Below are 23,678 nucleotides of genomic sequence, written 5' to 3' on the forward strand. Positions count from 1 at the left end.
AGCTCAACCCAAATTACTGCCATTAGGTTGCATAGCATCGCCCCCTGTAGGTTGCTGAGACGATTGCTATCACTCTTTCCAGCAGTAGCACGCACGGGCTTTCTCCCAGGTAGTGGCTGGTGCTTGTGAATGGCTGATCTCATGGTCCGCAGTCCGATGTGTAAACACTTTGTCACCAGGGTTCCTATCCACTAAAGCAAGTGATAAGGAAACTCAAGGGTTCTCCCAACCGACCAGTCTCAGATTTATCAAACATGCAATCAAGATCCATTGATCATGATTGATTGTGAGATTTTGAAAGTTGGAAACAAAGAGGAGGAGGAAATACAGCACTTGTGGTAGAAACGAAGCTGGAGATGATATGATCAGATTATGGACGTTTAAGGATTTCTCTATGGAAAAGACCGCCTTTGCAGCAAAATAGACAAGTGTGAACAGGGTCCTCCACATGCACATGGAAGATACAGGAATCAAATTGCTTAAATCAATTGTAAGAGATAACGGAGAAGCCCAAGATTACCAGACAAAGTTAGGCCAAGAGCTGGGTGTGAAAGAGATCATCATTTATTCACAGATTAAATACAGCGTTAAATGGAGGAAATTTAAAATAATTCCACAAGAGTCAAAGTACAGTCTTCGGTAGGTCCCACCTGAAATTTGAGAAGGCCTCGAGAATAGACTTGACTCACTCGGATCCTTATCACTGAGGATTTGATGCGCTGTACAGAGGGGCCTCCAGAGCGTCATACACAAAGAAAGCACAAAGTCATAAAAAAAAAAAACACAAGGAAGAAAAGTTCAAAGTGAATGTCAGAAGGGACTCTGACACTTTCTCTTTAGCATAGAAGAGTGAAAACAAAAGGGTTAAGTGATGAAAAGCTGAACAGAAAAGTCAAAGGGCAGCTCAAGAAGAAATAGTGAAGTTTTATAATGAAATGCGCACCTAAAGTAAGAGAGTCAAAAAAGAACACATTTAGTTTATCTAAATCTGAAATAACTAAGGGAAACCCCAAGCCTCTGGTTATTTTATTGAAGGATTTCATGGGCAAAGTATTGAAATATAAAAAGGATCAAAAGATGGTGAAAGAGATACAGGAGTCACGATACCAAAGATTATTGAATGATGTTCAATCATTTCCAGAGTTAGAATATGAGGAAAAACCAAAGGCACTTACAAAAAGGGTCCTGACTGTTATGAATGCATTAGTGAAAAATAAGGCTTAGGCATTAATGAAATGTCTGTTGAATTGTTCCGATAAGCAAATGAAGCACTTAAAGCAGCCCCTCTTGTATACCAAGAAATCTGGAACACAGTGTTTTAGCTAACTGACTAGAAGAAATCCATATCCAAAAAAAGTAATACTCAAAATATATGTGGTGATACCCCACAAAAACAGAACTTTTTTCCAATATAAGTAATTAATTTTTTTAAAACCAGCTTAACACCTTCAAAATACACTCCATTCCACTTAATACATTTATCAAATCTTTAATTCTTTCTTTGGAAACATTTTTCACACTCATCTGTTTGGAGGGCTGATAGCACTTCCCTCATTTTTTTCTTCACCTCTTCTCAGTCATCAAATCGCTGCCTTTTCTTTTTGTTTGTTTGTTTATAGTATAATTTAAAATCATTTTACCGGGGACTCTTATAGCATCTTGATCCATCAAGTGTATCAAGCATATTTGTGCACATGTTTCCATCATCATTTTCTAACCATTTACTTCCTACTTGAGCCCTTGGTATCAGGGGTTCAGAGGAGAAGACTCAAACCCATATGTAGAGAAGAGGACAAACCCTCACACAAGCAGAACAAGGAAGGGACGAGCCAACCAGGGCAGGGCGCAGCATAGCATTGATGAAACACACAGCATTCCTCTGGTTCTTTGATGCTTCCTCACCTCCCACTAAATTATTACCCCAGTCCTACCTTTCAGCTCTGGCTGGACCGGAGCATGTACACCGGTACAGATAAGAGTTTTCAACACACAAAATCCAGGTCAGATAAACCCCTCAGGAACAGAATTGGAAGTACAGGAGGGTAAAGAGAAGGTGGGGGGTGCTTGCTGAAGACAAAGCAGGTGCATAAGCAAATGAGGTAAAGAAATCTGATGGTGCTCAGCAATCAAAAGATATAGCACCTGGGGTCTCAAAGGCTTGAAGATAAACAAGTGGCCATCTATCTGAGCAGCAACAAAGCCCACCTGGAAAAAACACACCAGACTGTGTGATCATGAGATGTTGATGGGATCAGGCATCAGGCATGAAAAAAACCAGAACAAAAAAGTCATAAGATTGTGAATGTGAGGTAGTGCAGATTGGGGACTCAAGGCCCATCTGTAGGCAATCAGACATCCCCTTACAGAAGGGTTGCGGGGAGGATATGAGACTGTCAGGGTGCAGTATAGCACCAATGAAACACACAACTTTCCTCTAGTTTTTTAATGCTTCCTCCCCTCTCCCTACTATCATGACTCCAATTCTACCTTACAAATCCGGCTAGATGGGAGCATGTACATGCATACAGATAAGAGCTGGAAACACAGGGAATCCTGGACAGATAAACCTATCAGGACCAATATTGAGAGTAAGGGTAAGGTTCAGGTTGGGAGGAGGGGGAATGAGAAAGGAGGAACTGATCACAATGATCTACATAAAGACCCTCCCAGGGGGATGGACAACAGAAAAGTGGGTGAAGGCGGACACCGGTTAGTGTAAGACATGAAAACATAATAATAATTTATAAAACATAATAATTTATAAAATTATAAATATAATAATTTATAAATTATCAATATTTCATAAGGGAGAGAATGTGGGGGACAGAGGAGAAAATAAGAAGCTGATACCAAAGACTCAAATAGAAAGAAAATGTTTTGAAAACGATGGCAACAATTGTACAAGTGTGCTTCATACAATGGATGGGTATATGGATTGTGATAACAGTTGTATGAGCCCCTAATAAAATGATTATAAATAAATAAGAAAAGAAATAAATAAAGTTAAAAAAAGAATGTCACGGAGGAGGGAAGGAATGGGGAACCAATCTCGCAGTGATTGACACATAACACCCCTATCCCCTAGGAGGATGAACAACAGAAACGAGGGTGAAGGAGATAGCAATGGGTGGAAGATATGAAGACAAGAATAATTTCTAATTTATGAAGGGTCATAGGGAGGGAGAGGGAGGGAAAAATACTGCAGTCCTTTCACATCCTTTTGCATTCACAGAAACAAAAAGTAATCGAAAAGAAGAGCATTCGGGTGAGTCAGGTGCATGGGGGGGGGGGCAGCAAGAGATGCAGGCTGTTTTTGGCCAAAACCTGGCTCCCTGAGATGGCTGCGTGAGCAGATGCATTGTCATGGTGGCAAAATAGTCCCTCATTTGCTAAAAATCAGGCCATTTTTATCACACACTGTTATGAAATCTTTTCAGAACCTCTAAATAGGAAGCTTGATTAACAATTTTACCTGGTGGAGCAAACTCCTAAGTCACTAGGAGTCTACATTTTTGTCCATTCAGGAGGTTGACAGATGTCCGCAAAGAGGTTTGTCATCAGTCAATATGTCTCCTTTTCTGAAATGAGAAAACTGTCAGCACACTTGAGTTTTTCCCATAGTGCTGCCCTTATAAGCTGTGTTCAACATCATGACAGTTTCTGCAGCCTTTTTCCCAAGCAGGAAATACAATTTCACAGCTGCATGCTGTTCTTTTAAATAGGCCATTACAAAAAATAAGGTTCAAGCAAAACTTTTTAAAGAAAAAATTCACTGTGACCAGAGAGACCTTACCAGGGGATGATGCTACTGGGTCCACTAACTCAGAGCGAGTTGCTGGATGCTCACCTAGCGGGAAGAATGCATGCTACCAGTTCCATTGTACTCAGCACAGTTCCCGGTTTCTATGGATACCCCCTCGTAGGATCATATTATTGATATAACTTGGAAGTAAAATTTTGCTGAAGATAATTAACTAATAATTACAGCAATATATTGACAGATTGTTGTCAGAAATTGGAGCTAGATTCAGAAGATTATGTGGAATGGGGAATATTATTGCTCACGTGAGACGGATCTTGGCTAGAAGCCGGGAATACTAGAAGGACGATGCAAAGACGTCAGCAATGTGAATCATAACAGACTAAGGATAACTTTGAGAAGACTTGGAATTTCATTGTTCTCTGTACTACCTGAACATCGATCAAGAGGAAGCTGTTCTTATAGAACAAGGGTTTAAAGCATAATTTAAATCAGGAAAGATCTTGTTTTTTGATACATAAGACAAAGTCTTGCCAACCTCTCTTCTAAGAAGCATTCTAGGTATACTTCTTCCATGACAGATTAGTTTGTTCTTCTGGTGGTCTGTGATGACTTCAATATTCTTCACTAATACTATAATCCAGTGCATTAGTTTTTCTTACATCTGTTTATTCCTTGTCCAACTTTCACCTGCATATGAAACTATCATGGCTTGTGTCAGTTCAACTTTAATCTTCCAAGTGGCATCTTTGCTCTGTAACACTATAAATATGTCTGTGATGCAAATTTGCATAATGAAATGGATCATGTTATTTTTGACTGCTACTTCTATTAGCATTGACTTTGGATCCAAGCAAAAATGAAATCCCCGACACCTTAGATCTTTCTCTTACTGAGTTGTGCCTGACCTCAGCCGTAGTATTTTCGATCATGTCATAAGCATGTGAAAGTTGGACAATGAATAAGGGAAACCAAAGAAGAATTGATGCATATCAATTGTGGTGTTAGCAAAAAATATGGAAAGTACCATGAACTGCCAAATTTGTTTTTGGAAAAGTACAGTCTACATGCTCCTTAGAAGTGATGCTTTGGATGTGCTCTTAGGAGAAACTCGTGTATGAAAAAGTACATTATAATTGGCAAAAAAAGAGGAAGCTCCTGGCTTTACCCAGCGACTGCAATAATGGACTCAAACATGAAATAAATTATGAGCATGGTGCAGGACTACACTGTGTTTCATTGTGCTCTACGTTAGGTCTCTGTGAGTCAGAGCTTACTCGATGGCACCTAAATACACCAATCCTTCGCCAAGCCAGACAGGCAGTTTAGAACTACAGAGAGCATTAACCCACATACCTGACATGACGGTCTTGGAAACAACAGCAAACTGCCACTAAATGTCCAGATATTATTATTACAGAGATCAAAAACGTTATCAAATATAAGGGTGGCAAAACCAGAAAGGCCCTCAATGAGCTGGATTCACCCAGTGGCTGAAACAAAGAGCTCAATTTTAAAAACAGTTTTGCGGATGGCACTGGAGCAGGCAATGTTGAGTCGCTTGTATATAGAGTCTTCATGAGTGGGAACCAACTTTACGGCACCTAGCAACAACATGCTGAATCTGATGGGCCCATATTTTTCTCCCTTATGACATTTTTATTCCTAATTCTAATCTTATTTACTTTAAGACATAAATCTTCCAAAGTTATCCACTTCTGCAAGGACAAATATTTTTTGTTGTCTCAGGACCAAATATATTCATTAAAAAATCATTTTATTGGGGTCTCTTATGGCTCTTATCTCCATCCATTGTATCCAGCATATTTGGACATATGTTGCCATCATCATTTTCAAAACTTTTTCTTTCTACTTCAGCCTTGGTATCAGCTTTTTCCCTTCCACCCAAAGCCCCATGAAGCCTTGATAATTTATAATGTTTTTTTTTCAGTCTTACACTGACCACTTTCTCCCTTCACCCACTTTTAAGTTGTTTGTCCCCTTAGGGGGGGTTATATGCCCATTATTGTGATCAGTTTCCTTTTTCTCCCCCCATCTTCTCCTAACCCTCCTGATATTGCTACTCTCATTATTGATCCTGAGGGATTTATCTGTCCTGGATTCCCTGTATTGCAAGCTCTTATCTGTACCAGTGTACATGTTCTGGTCTAGCTGGATTTGTAAGGTAGAATTGGGGTCATGATAGTGGGGAGGGGGAAAAAGCATTAAAGAACTAGAGGAAAGTTGTATGTTTCATCAGTGCTATTCTGAACCCTGACTGGCTCATCTCTTCCTTGTGACCCTTCTGTGAGGGTTGGCCAATTGTCTACAGATCGATTTTGGGTCTCTACTCTGCCCTCCCCTTCATTCACATTGATAAAATTTTTTGTTGATGCTTGATGCCTGATCCCATAAACACCTCATGATCACACAGGCTGATGTGATTGTTCAATATAGGCTTTGTTGCTTCTCAGCTAATTGTCATTTGTTTATCTTCAGTCCTTTAAGACCCCAGATGCTATATCTTTTGATAGCTGGGCACCATCAGCTTTCTTCACCACATTTGCTTATGTACCCATTTTGTCTTCAGCAATCCTGTCCGGAAAGGTGAGCATCACAGAATGCTGGGCTATTAGAACAAAGTGTTCTTGGGTTGAGGAAGAGGAGTACTTGAGTAGAGGTCCAATGTCTGTCTGCTCCCTTTATACTTAACATACGTGTATATGTACATAGGTCTATTTCCATGTCATTATATAAAATATATTTACATATGTAAATGCCTGTATTTAGACCTCTATAAATGCCCTTTGCCTGCTAGTTATTTCTTCTCTTTTCTTTTACTTTCCTCTTATCCCACTCTCATGTTTGGTCATCATTTGGTTTTCAGTAATTCCTCTTGATACGTTGCATTGGATCAAGCCCCACCAGGCAACCTAGGCCCTACTCACCATAGGTTTTAGATCACTTGCTGTTCCCTTGTCCCTGGGTTTGTTGACACCCTCCTTCCTTTCCCTGGCCTCCCCTTCTCCCATATCCCCTGGGAGTGTTGGTTCCATTGTGTTCTCCTTCAGAGCATTTATCCCGCCTATCTTATTTAGCTAGACATGGAAAAACAGTGATAAGCGTAAAACCAAACCAAAAAGATAACAAAACTCAAAGCAACAACAACAAAAAAGAAAAGGCTATAAATAGTTCCAGGTCTGTTTGTTGACCTCAAGAGGATTTCGGTTGAGTCTGATGGGGTGCCACGCCCTGGCCCCAAAGTCTAGTTTTGGTATTCCTCATGGCCTTCATTGCTTTGCTCCCTTTGCTGCTCCATTGCTCACCCTTAGTGTTTTGACCATGTGGTGGCGTCAGATCGGGTACAGTTCCCACCTGTGTCTCCAGTGTTGTCCCCTGTAGCTCTATGGGTCAGTGAGAGACGCCATGTCTCATGGTGGGATGGCCCTGATATTTTCATCAAATATTTTCATCAGCTCATTTTAATGCCTCTCTTCATTGACATTGCTGATAGCTAAAGTCATGATGTTGCTGGTATATAAATAATTTTCTATGAGTAAAAAACATCATCTTATCCCCCCCTCAAAAATAGAACCTAATAATAATTTAATTTTTCATGTTTGAATTTATATTGATCTATTTTAAAGCACACCAAAGTCAAATTGCCTCTAGTTTTCTAAAATGGAAAGTTTCTACTTCATGTCTAATGGTGGTTTATTTCTTCTAGACATAGAAATAAGTAATTTTTCTTGTTTTGGTTGATATAAGAAGAATCCAGGGAAATTAGGCAAATTTTGCTGTTGCAAACAAGCTAAAGTTAAAATGTAAAAACAGAACTAATTAAAAACCTAACCAACTGTCATCTAGTCCATTCCAGTGCATGGTGACAGTGACATGGTTTCTGAGGCGCTATGGTTGTAGGAGGGCAGAGAGCCTGGGCCGTTCCCTCGGGGCAGCCTATGGTTCATAGTCCACTGCTTACCCTGTAGAACCACCGGGGCTCCTCGGTGTTGCCTGTGGAGTGCCAAGTACTTACTCATCGCCACTGTGCATTTTTACTCATCAATCTTAGGTGTTGGCAGGAGAGATACTGTGATCAGGAAGGTGCTTTTCCAGGGGAAAGCTTATACATTGCATGCTGGATGCGCTGACCCCTGTGATTTCCCCAAATGTGGGAAACCTGACTGCATAATTTGTGGTGGTGGGGGACGCATCCGCGCTCTCCCGCTGTGAATATATATATAAATCTTAGGCATATCTTTTTCCTGTGAAGGTTGGCTTTCTTCACCTTTACCCATATATTGGAACTTCAGATTTAATCCAATTTAGCTTATTCTCCATATAGAAAAACTTACGGAATTTAAATAGTGAAAATCCCACATTGTCTTGCTGTGGTAGTTCTGCCAAGATTATGCCTGCTTGTTTTGATATAAAAGTGTCGACTGTTTCTTTCTGTTTATAACCTGCCATTGTTATGAGTTTGCGTCATGTTAAATGACTTGTTACTTGTTACTTTGTTTCCCTGGATGATACTTTTGAACTTGAAACTCTCCAGAGATAAACATTGAAAACACTGAGAAACCTGAGATGAAAGCTGTCTATATGTTTTCTGACAGGTGATTGTGAGGAATGTTTACTTTACTGACTGACTTCCAGATGTTGCCAAGCCCAGAGTTGTTACCGGCTCCCCATTACACTTTGGCAGATACAAGAGTCCAAGTTGAGGTTATGATTGCCATCTCTCTGGAGAAGCAAGTAAACAAGTCATCTATTTTTCAACGAAATTAGTGAAGAAGCTAATTTATTTCCTTGAGAAGAACTGAAGGTAGTTTCATGAAATTTTAATCTGAGTGTTTGATTCTTTGTGAACTCTGCGAAGTTAGAGTAAACGAAAGGAACTTAGAGAAAACCGTATCTGTGCAATCATTTCCAGTAACCTGCGAATACAAGGGGAAAGTAAAAGGCATTTCTACTTGAGTCCCGGTTCATATACACATGGATTTACTCTAAATAAAACATGTTTGAACATGTCTTTGTGATCAGTGAATGAACACAGACAAATCCTCTTAGTATATACTTGCCATAGTTTCATGAAGGTACTATTGAAAAAATAAAAATTTTAAAGGCCCAATCACAAGGTAACTTCTGAGGGGATCTGCTGGAGCAGGTAAGGGCAAGGCACAGAGCTCAGCTCAGATGATTCTGGTGCACGGTTGTTGGATTTAAAGAGATCTGCAATGGAGAGTTTCTCAGAAAGAACAGGATGATCACAGGAATGCAAGACGAAGACGTCTGAAGAAAACTCAAAACTACATTGAAGTGAAAACGACCCAAAAAGTTGCTCTGGGGAATTTCGGGAACAACTCTGCTCACCTACCCTCCGTGTTCTGGTCATTTCACTGGGAACCTTCCATGCCCGATCTGGCCTCTTCAGATTTCTTGGTATTACCCAAACTCAGCATGAAAAGGAAAACACAGTTGGAATCCCTTGGGGACACCAAAACTACATTTTTGATAGGGCATGCATCGCAGTGTGCAGGAATCTTCAGAAGTGCTGAGCAGGAAGGAAACACGGCCTTAAGAAGCACATGGACCTAGAAAGTGGAAGGTTTGGTTGGTTTGTTTGTTTCATAAGGGTTTCTATGATTTTTGTAGACTTATTTGGCCCTCATGTAGTGAAATAATCCTCTTAGCTTCTAGAAAATCAGGTATGTCATGTGTGAAATCAGGTATGTCATGTGTGAGTGATTCCAACAATGACAGTTAAAAAGTTTATTCAATATCAAGTGCATGCCCTGGGCAAGTTGTTTTACTTCTTCCTTGCCTGTTATGTACACGAGTGATAAAATGATGTGCGGTTCTCAGTTGTTCCATTTCTTTTGTGGCTTAATTGCAGTGATTGGGGCATTAGTTATGCTGGCGTTCCCTTTCATTACATATTGTACTTATCCGGGATATCCTAGGGTGGCAAATTTAGTTTGATAGCACAGTGAAGTTTGAGGTGCATGCCTGTGTTCAGTATTGTTCTTGAACTCTGCGATGTCCTATCGGTGTAAATAATCCCATCCACCTCCTGTGTGAGCCCATCCTTGAAGATCTCCTCATATGAATGCTTAATGAAAAATATACGACGCCTTTGTCCTTGTCAGCGGTGTCAGCACATGTGAGATATTCAGCACAAGTGCGAAATAAAGCTTCTGCTCTAAGAGGGGCCTGGGGACATTTTGTTTGGATGAGTAAACAATGTGTGCATCCTGGTGTCATGGAAAAAAGGACTCTCCTGAGTTCATAGGAAGGACATTGCTATTGATGGGTGACCCTGTGTAAGACAGCCAATCTTCAGAGAGTGTTCTGGGCTATTCTATCTCCAGGCCTTTCTGATTTGGAATTATTTTTTCAGGTTCGAACTGCCGGCTAATCACAAACCACCTGTGTCATGCAGGCTCCTGTGCACGGGGAAAGAGTGCTTAAAAGGCTGTTTAAATCTCCCTGCCTTGAATTTATTTGTTTTTCCGCAAATTTATCACCCACCTTCCAATAGATGTACTAAATTCAACCTATTTGTTACAATCAAGAGGTTTTTATCATTAGACCAGCAAGCCATCGACTTTTACAAATTACCTTATGAATCTGGTAGTACTATAATGTACTAATTTTAATGTTGGAATAGAAAAAATGTCACAGGAGCACATACTTGGTTTTGAAAAATATATTTTGATAATTTTGAATTTTCTTCAAAAATTGAGATAAAATATTTTTGGATACTTAATTCTGTACATATGAACTCTTTTGAATCTAAAGGCTGATATAATAGAGTAAAATAATTTAAAAGGTAATCAGATAATGAACTAAATAAGAAAATGATTCAGTTTAGTATACGTTGGGATAACTATTAAAATTTAGAGATGTATTTTTTTACCTTTATACAATGAAATCTTGACATGCCACACTAGTTTTTGTCTATTATCTAAGTATGTATGCATTTGTATAAGTAATTGGTGATTTTTAGGGAGTGAGTACCTTTGCACCAAATTTTTGGATCATAGGCAACCAGGGATAGGATTGATAAGAATGAAGATTGCAGAATACTTCATTGTGCTCATGCGGAACCTAGTCATGGCTCAAAAGGAAGGGAGAGGGATGGTGCTGGGGTGAAAGGGGGATGATGTCAAGGAGTCTATGTAGGAGAAGAATGTTGAGAAACTGATCGTGGTAGCAAATGTACAATTCTACTTGAAGTGATTGAGCTGTAGAATAATATGCTGTATGTATTTAATCCCAAGTCATAAAAAAGGCAGCTGCTTGAATAGAACAATGGAATATTTCATGGTTCAAAGCCCCGAAAGGGCCACGTCCTTTCACAGTACTTATTTAATCTGTGTGCTGGGTAAGTGATCAGAGAAGAGAGACTACATGAAGAAGAATGTTGCATCAGGAATGGTGGAAGGTTTATTAACCATCTTTGATAAGTGAGTGATATAACCTTGCTTGCTGAAAGTGAGGAAGACTGAAGCGCTCACTGATGAAGATCAAGGATTACAGCCTTGTTCAGAAAAAGGAGTCTGACTTAATGTCAAGAAAACAAAAATCCTCACAACTGGGCCCATAGGTAACATCAGGATAAATAGAGAAAAGATGGAAGTTGTTAAGAATTTTATCTTGCTTAGATCTAAAATCAATGTTTATTGAAGCAGCAGTCAAGAAATCAAAGAACCGATTGCATCGGGAACATCTGTTACATGAGAGTTCTTAAAAGTGTTGTGCCTGACCTAAGCCATGATTTTTCAGTTGCTTCATATACCTGAGAAGGCTGGACTTTGAATAAGGAATGCACTTGAATTCTGGAGCTGGCGAAGAATATTGAAAGTACAATGGATTGCCAAGTGAGTAACGCATCTGTCTCATAAGAAGTACAGCCAGAATTCTCATAGAAGCAAGGATGGTGAGACCTCGTCTTTGGTGCTTTAGACATGTTATCAGGAAAGAAAAGTCCCTGGAAGAGGACAACATTCCTGATATGCTAGAGGGAGAGCAAAAAAGAAAGAAAGAAAGAAAAAGACTCGACGAGACTGGTTGACACGGTGACTGTAACAATGGGTTGAAACCTAACAATCGTGATGATCATGCTGGTTGGGCGACGTGTCTTTCTGTTGTACCAATGTGCCGATTAGTCCGACCGGCTTGATGGGACCTCACAGCAACCTTTTGTTCCTAAAACAAATCTGTATCAGTTATGATGAAAAAGGATTTCAGGACAACAACTATATTGGTAGGAAATTGGGTGTTTGGTTGAATGAAGAATTGGGGGAAAATCTGTTAGTTTGGAAATGGGTACAGCAAGAATTTACATAAAGCAATTTGATGTTTGCAGGTTTAGTGGTGAACATACTCTTACATCCAGGCAGATTAAAGTTGAGATCTTGGATACAAAAGGAGAATATAGTTTTATTCAATTTACCTTTTGAAGAACAGTATATATTTGGTGAAAATCTCCAACTCATAATGTTGTCATGGTTAAGGGATATTTTCTCATTTTCAAGAATCAGTGTTTTAGCCATGTTATTTTTTTGCCCTTTCAAGGCAGTTTCTCTTTAATTCTCAATAGACTCTGAGTTCCACCAACCACATATTCATTATATCCCACTTTCCTTAAGTTTAAGACTATCACAGTTTTCTGGCTTCTTGTTATGTAAGGGAAAATGTTCACATAAAAACAAACAAACAAACTTACCTCCCTGTTTGGATTGTCTATGATGCTTCTTCAACATATTTATGTGTATAATTTTCCTTTCAATATTCAAAAACATAGTATTTCTAGTCATTTCAATGTGGTTTGCACACTTGAATCTCAGTATATTCTTGAGCAAAAATGTCATGCATATTATTACTTTTTAACTTCTGAATTTATTTATATATATTCAAATAAATTATTCTAAAATCCTATTGAATAATAATAACAATTGCTTACTGCTTTTCAAATGTTGGTAGAAGTTTTAGAAATATGAGAGCAAGACTCTAGCTATTTTAAAACTATTTCAAGGCTTCTTTTGTCCTGGTTACTAAGCTTGAAACGGACATGTTTTTGGTTGGGATGACTGTACTTTCTACATTTCCTGTTGATAACAGTATAAACAGTTCAAACAGAAATTCAAGACTGGGGTTGGAAAACACAGGAGCCTGGCCTTACACAGAAATAGAACACACGACATTCAAACGATCAGATTCAACTTTGTCATAACTTTGAGAAACAAAGGTTTACAGCAATTAAGACAACATGGAATTAACAAAAAATAGCAACTTAAAAATGAAAGGGATGTTTTGTGACATTTTGTTTGACCTTGACACACCCTTCTCCAACACTCCCTGGTTCAACTATTGTTGAATTCAGTAGCTCACATTCCCTGCGTGGTACTCTGATCCCTCTTTTTGTAGAAATAGACCTTATTTTCATGGAATTCTAGTTTTCAATGAATAGTATTCAAAATGCCGTGTTTTAAGCAAGAATACTCTGAAGCATGCAAAAAGACAAGGAAATGTGAGTTATCTCTTAGTGTCATTGTGTGAATTCCAACTCATAGAGACCCTATCCTACAGAGTAGACTTGGCCCTTTGAGTTCTGAGACTATAAGTTTTATTTTTTTTTTTATTTTAACAATTTATTGGGGCTTATACAATTCTTTTCACAGTTCATACATATACATACATCAATTGTATAAAGCACATCTGTACAGTCTTTGCCCTAATCATTTTTTCTCTTTTCTTCTTTTACATATTATTAGGGACTCATACAACTCTTACCACAATCCATACATATACATACATCAATTGTATAAAGCACATCCATACATTCCCTGCCCCAATCATTCTCAAGGCATTTGCTCTCCACTTAAGCCCCTTGCATCAGGTCCTTTTTTTTCCCCCTCCCTCCCCAGTCCCCCCTCCCTCATATGCCCTTGGTAATTTATACATCGTTATTTTGTCATATCTTGCCCTATCCGGAGTCTCCCTTCCCCCCTTCTCTGCTGTCCCTCTCCCAGGGAAGAGGTCACATGTGGATCCTTGTAATCAGTTCCCCCTTTCCAACCCACTCACCCTCCACTCTCCCAGCATCGTCCCTCACACCCTTGGTCCTGAAGGTATCATCCACCCTGGATTCCCTGTACCTCCAACCCTCATGCACCAGTGTACAGCCTCTGTCCTATCCAGCCCTGAAAGGTAGAATTCGGATCATGGTAGTTGGGGGGAGGAAGCATCCAGGATCTGGGGGAAAGCTGTGTTCTTCATCGATACTACCTCACACCCTAATTAACCCATCTCCTCTCCTAAACCCCTCTATGAGGGGATCTCCATTGGTCGGCACTTGGGCCTTGGGTCTCCACTCTGCACTTCCCCCTTCATTTAATATGATATATATATATACATATATACATATACACATACATACACACACTTATATCTTTTTTTTTTGTTTTTGCATGATGCCTTATACCTGGTCCCTTTGGCACCTCGTGATCGCACTGGCCGGTGTGCTTCTTCCATGTGGGCTTATTTGCTTCTGAGCTAGATGGCCGCTTGTTCACCTTCAAGCCTTTAAGACCCCAGACTGGAGGCTATAAGTTTTTATAGAGGAGAAAGCCTCATCGTGTGAAATGGCTGGTAGTTTCAGACTGCTGACCTGAGGTGAGCAGCCCAGTGCCACTGTAACTCATTACGTCACCAGGACTTCTTTTGTGGTAGTCATACACAGAATAAATTAATAGTATTTGTTCCTAAGGAGCTTATACATTAGAATTACCAAAGACTTTAATTCACTGTTATAAATCAAAAGCTAAAGGACCACATGAGCAAATGAAACCATTAGTTTGGTGTGTTAACAAATAAATAAAAATTCAATTAAAAGAAACTATAAATAGGAACAAAACAAATTTTGGAGCAGCAAAGCATAACAGAAATGAAAAATTCACAAGAGGATTTTAATAGCAAATTTAAGCAGGCAAATGGGGAAAACCCACCAGCTTAAAGATCAGTCCATTTGCAATATCTATTCTGAAGAGCAGGGAAAAAATGATGATATAAAATGAATGAACCTAAAAGACATATCGCAAATCATCAAGCATAGCGGTATATGCATATTGGGAAAGCTTAGGAGAAAACAGAGAGAAGGAGAAAGATTATTTGGAAAAATTTAATGAAAGAACTATTCCAAAATCAATAAAGACATGCTTTTCCCCTATAAGGAGTTCAAGGAACTTCAAGAAAGTTAAATACATAAGGCTCCACTCTGAGATACATTGATTGATACAGTTTAAAGAAAAATGAGGTAACACTGAGAGCAGTAACGAAGAAGTGACACTTTACATACAAGTGACCTTGAAACCACTGAGGACAGAAAGTAGTGAGATGACATTTTTAAATTGTTGTGAGTAAGTGAGAATTTTTCAGTCACGAATTCTGTATCTCAGAAATGAAAAGAGGAGAGAGAGAGAGAGAGAGAGAGAGAGAGAGAGAGAGAGAGAGAGAGAGAGAGAGAGAGAGAGAGAGAGAGAGAGAGAGATTCACAAAGAAAAATAGCCCGGTTGTTGTTGTTTGTTGTTACCATTAAACCTGCCCCCAAATGAAAGAAAAGGCATCACAACTGGGAAGGTTCACATAATCCCTGCCCATCACACTTGGATTTATGAATACATTTCCGAGAACAAGATTCAATAAAATAATGTCTCTGCAAGAGGTCTTTCAGGCAAGGTAAGTTCAGGGCGGTGATGTCAGCTCCGAAGATGGTGGCAGCTACCTAGAATCCTTGGGTTCTCCAACGAGTGCTATTTACAGAGGATCCATGAGAACATGCAGTGATCACAGATGCTTCTTGGGAGAAGGTGTCAGAAAACAGAACACTACACGGATGGCGAACGGTCAGGGAGCTGCGCCGAGTATTTATTTCGTCATAGACAGCATACTTGTTCCTTCCTCAAGGGCATCGGCGTTGTCCGGAGAGAAAGTCATTGGTAAACCTTACCCCATCTACCCTGCCGCCCTGGTGTTTTCCTTTCAGAAGCCCAGAACCTTAACCCCCTGGAGCAGTTCCGTTCTGCACGTGTGGGTTGCCACAGTCAGAATTGACTCAACAGCCACTGGTTAGGGTTTTTTCATTTTTATTTCAGCTTACAAGGATTTTTATTTTCAACTTGGGTCCAAAAGCAGCAGTCCTAAGAAGCGGCAGTCAAGAAAGTAAGCAACATATTTTTCCGGGCAAATCGGGTGCGTGAAAGCTTTTCATATTGTTAAAGAGCAAAAATTGTCATCATGAGGATTAGGAGGCGTCTGACTCAAGACAGGACATGTTCAGTTGCCCCACATGCGTATGAAAATTGGAGCACGAATGAGAAAGATGACGGTGTAATTGCTGCATGTGGATTAAGGGGTGGAGAGAGTGTCTGAAGGACCTTGCGTGAGGGCCCAAAGAACACACAGAAAGTTCTGGGAGAAGTCCAGCCGGCTTACTGGGTAGAAGAAGTTAGGGTGACAAAATGATGTCTCATCTATTTTTGACTATTATCAGGAGGACAATCCCTAATAAAGGACATCTCACTTGGTAAGTTAGAGGGTCAGCAAAAAGAGTGGAAGGGCCTAAGTGAGATGGCTTGACAGGGGTCGCAGCACTGGGCTCAACATGATCATTGTGACGGTGACACAGGCCTGGGGAGTGTTTCCTTTGTGCGTAAGGTCGCTGTGGGTTGGAACTGACTCACAGGCACCTAACAACAACAACAACCATGATAGAGAAATGCTGGGTTTTCAGAACCTGATTCATATTCTAGTAGGGCACCCGATATGGTTCTTTATAAATTCTTAAAATTAGACAGACTGTGCTATTTACTGAACCACATTTTAAAACAAGTGCTATTGGAGAAAGGAGAGAATAATTTAATTTGGACTTAACTCAGGAAAGATTTCTTAGAAATGTTATACAAGTGTCTTCCCCTATAACGTTAACACTTTGATGTGTGGAAATTGGACAATTTCAGGCACGGAGAAGTTGTCTCGCGATAAAGATAAGGGAAGATGTAGAATCTGTTTCCGGAAGAGCTTTCAGAGGAAGAAGGACCTATCAGCAGGCTGGGGATGGCTCTCTTAGATGCTCTCAGAAAATAATGAGAATGGAATCTCAGAGAAGAAGCAGATGCAATCATTCTTTTTCATGTCAAACAGCCATCATCTTTCTTCTTTCAATAAGTCAAATTTAACCAAAGAAGGAACTAATGTGTTACAGATGTCATTTATATACATCTTGATATACATGGTAAAATAAAATACAAGTTGTATTTTAAAAGAAAACAAATGACTATAAAGGAACCATGGCAGCATGAGTTTAACCGTGTAACTAAATCTTGAATTTTAAACTAGTTTATAAATAATTGTACAGATATTTGGTTAATTTGGATTTTGATAGCTAGGTGAAAAGGTAACTATTTCAATTATCAAAAGAAATTGCAACTCAATAAAATTGGTACTTTATTTAGGATTAGTTCTGTACTCTATATTTTAGGAAAAATATCCATCTGACACTAAAATTGCATGATATTCACAATATTCTGTTTTTTGAAAAATAAGCCATATAAGTTATTACTTTTCAACTAAATCCAGTAATGAATCTTAAAAAAACACAAACCTTGCGCCAGCTTTGAGATAAGGGAGAAATTAGGGAATTGTTTTACATTCAAAATGTACTTAAAATCTAATTTGTAATGATTCTGTTCATTACAAATGTGTATAATTTGTAACGATCCTGTTAATTTGTGACATTTGCTAGCACAATATTGTGCAAGTGTCATTTAAAAGCCTTGTTTATATAGCATGTTCGACAGGCCTTGTTCACTAGCATTAATTCATGCCGCGCTTTTTCTTAATACGCTAAATTTCGTATGGAATTCCAGCTGTGAACATCTAGTCCTAGTGCTGACAAGGAGCAATCGTCCAACAGTGAGTGACCAGGATGCCGATGGTGGGCTGATCTTCCAAAACACAACTGGTGCCGGCATCTTTATGCGGTTATTTTATATCCTGTCTGACTTGAAATATAAAACGAATTTAGGATGAAATAATATATACTTTTTAAGAAAACTTGTGTATTGAATCTTTAAGACAAAGTAGTTTCACTTATTTAAAATTGTAATTGAGATTTCTCCATTTGGTTTAGAAATTTAGATATATGTATATATAGTATTCATTTTCATAAACATATATAATACTTTTTGTGAATTAATGCTTTGCTAATATCCTTTATACCTTGGGGAATATGTCCCGGATGCTCATTAGACGCAAAGGCAGGAAAAGTATGTCCACAGGCTTCAGATATGTGGTCAGGAGGAACCAGGCCCTATGAAAGGACATCACGTTTGGCAAAGTGGGAGGTTAGTGGGAGAGGAAGATCCTCAAGGATCTTGCGGACACGGTGGCGGGCCCAGTGGAGCCTGCCTGGGAACTGTGAGGGCACTACAGGCCCGGGAGTGTTTCACTTTGTTTTCTGTAGGTTGTTACGAGTCAGAGTCAACTCAGTGCCAACTAACAACATTTATTAATTTTAAAATAAAATTTTTAATTGTAAGATTTTAATGTTTTAAAGGATTACTCCAAATATCTGGCAAATGCAATTTAACCCATCTTTCTATTGATTCTCTAGTATATCTACTAAATCCATTTATTTTAAAGAATAAAAAAACTCAGAAAAATCCCATAACAAAAATAAAAACTCAGAAAGCTCTCCATGTATGTTATGAAACAGGGATATTCCACCGGAAAAAATTGAGATAAAACATAGAAGACTAAACTGAAATTAATCTCAGATGTTCTAGTTTAGCAGGACACATATTACTTTAAAAATAAAGCATTAATTAATAAATATTTTAATCCTAAAGGGAATATCAGGCATAATCTCAAGCTCTAGACTCAAAAAAATATCAGCCTTTTGTTAAAAATATAGTAAAACATGCAAACACTGGAACTTGTGCATAAAAGAAGTCTGTGAGAGAAGGAAACCTGTACTGTTCCCACGAACAGAGCAATCGGGTCGTAGGAAGACTGCTCTCTGTCAAAAGTGGAAAACATGCTGGGTTGTAAAACACAAAGCAGGTCTGTTGAGTTCCAGCTTTTAAAGATTCCACTATAGCTTCTTAGACTTTTATTGAAAGAAATAAAACAGAAACGAATATATATAGAACTGAGTAAATGAAACAGAATTGAAGAAATGTAGAACTGAGTAAATAAAACAATTGAATCTCCTAATCCTCTCCCTGATCCCACCCCCATCCCTGAGATAACCCTTCTAATGTGGTTGTTTTGTGCTCTAGAGTAGAATCCCTCCCATAGCGACCCTGCAGGACCCTACACTCACCCAATTGGGTTTTCTTGGCTGTGATCTTAACAAAGCTGATTGCTAGATCTTTCACCCAAGAGACTGTGTGAGTTTGAATTTACGACCTTTGGTATAGCAGCCAAATGCTTAAACATCGCAATACTAGGGCTTCTTAAACATTAAGCCTACTGTCATCTAAGAGATTCCAATGCATAGTGATCCTATGGATGGTTTTGAAGGCTATAATTTTTTTAAAATATCATTTTATTGGGGTCTTGGACAACTCATCACAATCCATCGACCTATCCATCCATGTGTCAAGCACATTTGTACATTTGTTATCATCATCCTCCTCTAAACATGTGCTTTCTACTTGAACCCTTGTCCTTATTTTTTTTTCTCTCCCTCTCCCGCCTTCCCTCCCTCAAGAACCTTTGCTAATTTATAATTTTTTTTTCATGTCTTACACTGTCTGATGTCTTCCTTCACCCACTTTTCTGTTTTCCGTCCCCCAGGGAGGTGTTTTATTTAGATCGTGTGAACGGTTCCCCCTTTCTCCCCGACCTTCCCTCTTACCCCACTGGTATGGCTACTCTCATCATCTGTCCTGGGGGGTTTTACTGTCCTGGATTCCCTGTGCTTCCAGTCTTATCTGTACCAAGGGCTATAAATCTTTATGAGAGAGGATAGCCTCATCTTTGTTGAGTATAGTGACTGGTGGATTTGAATCACCACCTTTTAGTTAGCATCTCAATGCTTACCCAACGCTCCACCAGAGCTCCTTCCTTAACCAGTGAGGAGACTGCAAATTTATCTCATCCATATTTTCTGTCATTCATGTTTACTAGTTTATAATATTGGTCTAAATTTGTTTGAAACTTTCATCTTTTATGAGGTACTGAAATTAAAAACTGGAAATTAGAAACAGTATTGCAATTATATCTTTTTATATGTGTCCTTTTACTTGCATTTTTCTCATGATGGAATTGCTGGATTATAAGGTATATATACACATATTCCAAGTCAATTTACATTTTCTCAAGACCTATTTTTTCTGTTCTTTAAAGTATCGCATCTTACAAGTCTCTCTGAATTATTGATATTCTTCTTATTTCACTAAATTATATAAACAACAAATATGTCGAAATTCTTTCATATCAAACCTATAATTCCACCTGCACATTCCATAAACTCTGCTTTCTTTTCTTTTTTTATGAAAATGAAGAATATCTTCTTCTATCTAGGCCAAACACTCCAGTGGATGCTGTAACTTTCTTTCTTGTACATTCAAGGATATTTCTCATGCAAAGCCATACTCTATCAAATCATCAGATTTCCTGCTTGACACATTAAGTCTTACAAACATGCATTAATATTTAAATATTAATATTCCCTTGACTCCTTTAATCTCAACTCTTTTATATCTTTGCATCATTATTAAAAATTCCAATTCTTTTACCATTCTCTTAACCAAAATACTAAATCAACTGCCATTGAGTTGCTTCAGACCAGCAACTGTATAGTACAAAGTAAATTTCCTCCCTGGGATTTCTGAGACTGTAAATCTTTCCTGGAGGTTACAGCCTCATCTTTATTCTGCAAAGCATATGGTAGATTTGAACTTGTGACCTTGAAGTTAGCAGCCAAATAGGTTAACGAGGGAAACCTCTGTATGTTTGAAAGCCCATCCCTTTAAGACTTCTTAATATTAAGGCTTTACTAATATGATCGAACTATTGAAATATAGAGTGTGTTAATTATAGCTAGATAAAAAATTTTTAAAAGAAAAAATTTGTAAGGGAAGCCAAAAACATTTTTTACTTGAAAATTATTTTTTAATGTATATAGATGTCAATTTTCCCCAAAAATCTATCTATGGAGCTAATATAATCCTAATAAAAAATTTAGAAGTTTTATGACAAAAATCAATACTCTGGTTCTGTCTTCAGTCTTACTGTTTGGTCATATCGCTCTTGTTATATCAAAATATAGCTTCAGTTCACCTTGGTTGACTTTCTTTCCCAGTACATTCTAGAGTCAGGATCCATCTCCTCTTGAAACAAACTTGATTTCAACTGTTGTTGTTAACAATTTCACTGTCCATTTCTCCTTCATTTCTTTTGGTGGCTTCTCCCAGGGAGCCCTGGTGGTGCAGTGGGCTACACACTAGTCCACAAACCACAAGGACAGCCATTGGAGACCAGCAGCTACTTCCTTTGAGAAAGCTGCAGTTTCTACTCTCACACACATTTAGAGATAGAAAACCACGGGGCAGTTATGCTCCATCCTACAGGGTCACTCTGAGTAAAAATCGACTTGATAACAAGTGTTTGTGTTTTAATTCCCTGACTTTACTCAGTAAATCTTGAAATGTCCCAGACTTGCTCTTCCTACTTTGTGTGTTTGTGTGAATCTTTTCCATTTATACTTGCTCCTTCTGGCTGTTAGCTCCTATCTCTCTTCTAAATTCTAACTTTCCAAATGCATCGATATTCTACTATTTGTCTGGAATGCTCTTTCCCTAAGTACAACAGAACAAAACACTATCCATTTCTGCACCATCTTCACAATTGTTACTGTGTCGAGCCCATTGTTATAGCCACTGTATCAATCAAGCTGGTTGCAGGTCCCCCTCTTGTACACTGACCTTCTGCTTTACCAATCCTGATGTTCATTTCCAGGGACTCACATCTCCTGATAACACACCTAAAGTATATGAGCCAGTCTTTCCATCATCGCTTCTAAGTAGCATTCTGACCACGCTTTGTCCAAGACAGAGTTTTCTATTCTTTTGGCAATAAGTGGTATTTTCAGTACTGTTCACCAGCACTGTAATTCAAATACTGTATTTACTCAAGTATAAGCCAACCCAAATAATAGCCATGGCACCTGATTTTACCTAATTATATGGTGTATCAATTCTTCTTTTATCTTCCTTATACTTGGATTACTTTTAAATACATAATGTGGAGATTATATTGTATTGCATATTGTTTACATATTGTTTACATTGATGAGTTAGAAGATACATGGAGGAATATGTATGTATGTATGTATATATATATATATAGAGAGAGAGTTTATATTTATATATAAGGAAGATTCAACAATTCCATGGGCAACTATAGCTTTTAATTCTATTTTACCATGAATTTCTGATGCTCTCTTGGATAAGAGGGCAATATCCCAGATGTTTATATTAAAATTTTATAATGTAAATTATCAGTAACCCTGTGGGAATAGTGGTTATGAGTTGGGCTGTGATCTAAAAGGTCAGCAGTTCAAAACCACCAGCTTCTCTAATCTTAGAAAGAGTTAAGGTCTCAGAAGCTCACAGGCATTTCTAACCTGTCCTATAGGGTCACTGAGTGGGAATCCACTCAATGGCAGTGAGTGAATGAATATACATGATAAAAGAGCTCTGCTGACATAGTAGTTACATGTTGAAGTGCATACCACAAGGTCAGCAGCTTGAAACTCCCAGCTGCTGCACGGGGGGAAGATGAGGCCTCTTATCCCATAAACAGTTACAGTATTGAACCCCACAGAAGCAGTTCTCCTCTGTCCTGGAGAGCCATTAAGAATCAGTGAGTGAGACTGGTACAAACCATTTGTAATCAGCTGCTAACTTAAAGGTTGGGGCTTTGATCCCACTCAATGAACACAGGAAGAAAGATCTGGCAATACAGCATTGTAAAGATTAACAGGGGGAAAAAAAAAACCTAAACGTGAAATTTCTATGAGCCAGGGGTCAACTAAATGGTATCTATCAATGACAAAATACATTATATACATTTTCTATATATTTATAAAGGTGACTGTAGTATGAAACTTCACATAATAATGTTAAGATAGATCCATGAAGGAGGAGAGCTTCTTGTGGGATTTTCACTGAGACACTTGGAATAAAAGCTGTGTGGAGATCGAGGCATGACTTCTGGAATTTATAATCCAGAGATCACCCCAAGGCTAAAGACTGGGACCCTGGGGCATGCATTCTGTTTTCTTATGCCAAATTAATTCCTTTCCATTTTTTCTTCTTCATCTACTTTGTCTCTCATCCTTCCTTTATGGTAACAAATTTGTGAGTGGGATATATTCAGGATTAGGTATTTCTTTCTATTATTCCTTTTTTTAACCTTAGAGAAATATAAAACCAAATAAATCTATTCTATTCTTTAAAAAGAAAACATGTCTAAAAGGGAGAATTATTTAAGATATGCTTTATTCCAGAACAAAAGTCATTCTTAAATAGAAAAACTACACTTGAACTTCAACTTATCTTCACACGTATCTAGGTTTAGTGCCATGACATCTTTCAGAAATTTGCATTTTAAAATCTACTTTGCTTTTAGAGTCAATAGCCTGATTGTTCAGCAACTTAAATGATAAGAAATCTCAACTCATAAGTCTCTGTGTCTAATTGAAGGACTCACCCAAGTGGAAGAAAGCTGGTCTGGAGGAGCGTTTAAGGAAGTACTGTGTTTATTAGACTATACTTCTGAAAATGTGAAGAAATTACCTGACACCTTTGCCTCAGTCTGTCCCACAGACTAACTGAACTAATGA

At 38.5% G+C, this 23,678-nt stretch overlaps 1 protein-coding gene and 1 non-coding gene across 2 annotated transcripts in view; both read left to right on the forward strand.

Annotated features, from left to right (window-relative positions):
• LOC142436276 (thyrotropin-releasing hormone-degrading ectoenzyme-like) overlaps positions 1-23,678 on the forward strand; it is a 333,189-nt gene that overhangs the window by 200,642 nt on the left and 108,869 nt on the right. The window lies entirely within an intron of this gene.
• On the forward strand, positions 7,825-7,989 carry LOC142436277 (U1 spliceosomal RNA). The gene has a single exon (XR_012781850.1). It is a non-coding gene; the product is annotated as a U1 spliceosomal RNA (small nuclear RNA).

Source organism: Tenrec ecaudatus, unplaced genomic scaffold (assembly GCF_050624435.1).
Source record: "Tenrec ecaudatus isolate mTenEca1 unplaced genomic scaffold, mTenEca1.hap1 Scaffold_191, whole genome shotgun sequence".
In the NCBI taxonomy this organism is placed as follows: domain Eukaryota; kingdom Metazoa; phylum Chordata; class Mammalia; order Afrosoricida; family Tenrecidae; genus Tenrec; species Tenrec ecaudatus.